Source organism: Rhinopithecus bieti, unplaced genomic scaffold (genome assembly GCF_001698545.2).
Source record: "Rhinopithecus bieti isolate Rb0 unplaced genomic scaffold, ASM169854v2 scaffold_19652, whole genome shotgun sequence".
NCBI lineage: Eukaryota > Metazoa > Chordata > Mammalia > Primates > Cercopithecidae > Rhinopithecus > Rhinopithecus bieti.
Window position 1 is genome coordinate 3084757 of NW_016809913.1, and position 811 is coordinate 3085567.

Here is an 811-nt window from a genome sequence, read left to right on the forward strand (position 1 = left end):
AAAAAAAAAAGTTATTTAAAAGTTTTAATGCACAGGTTTTTTTGTTTTTTGTTTTTTGTGTTTTTTTTGAGACAGAGTCTTGCTCTATTGCCCAGACTGGTGTGCAGTGGCGCCATCTCGGCTCACTGCAAGCTCCGCCTCCTGGGTTCACACCGTTCTCCTGCCTCAGCCTCCCGAGTAGCTGGGACCGCAGGCGCCCGCCACCGCACCCGGCTAATTTTTTTGTATTTTTAGTAGAGATGGGGTTTCATCATGTTAGCCAGGATGGTCTGGATCTCCTGAATGGAAATGTGAAATTCAGGAGGCTTGGTTACCTGATCTTTCAGGGAAAAGTAGCCCTCAGAATTTTAGTGTTACAAAATGTTTGAGTTGGAAGAACCCTGATAGAGCTCCTATTCCAATCCCATTACTCTGTAGATAAGAAAAGCAAGGCCCACAGAGACACAGTGACCTGGCACAGATGGCATGGCTGAGGCTGAGCTTTGTTCTGCCATTCCTAGTGCATGACTCTAGAGCAACTCATGTCACCTAGTTGTGCCTCAGTTTCCTCTCTACCAAGTGAAGGCTATGATCTCTCCCTTATGAAGTTGTTTGGAGGAGTTCATAAAATAATGTATTTTATGTGAATAATGTATTTCATATGAATAATGTAATGAACTATAAATCTTTTTCCTTAAAAAAAAAAAGTTATACAAATATCAGAGCACAGAGGACAAAAGCCTTTTACAGAGGGGCAAATTATTTAGGGCACTGCTTGCACCACACAGCTTTGTGAAGAATCTCGGAGCTAGCCTAGGGGCTCTCAATCAGT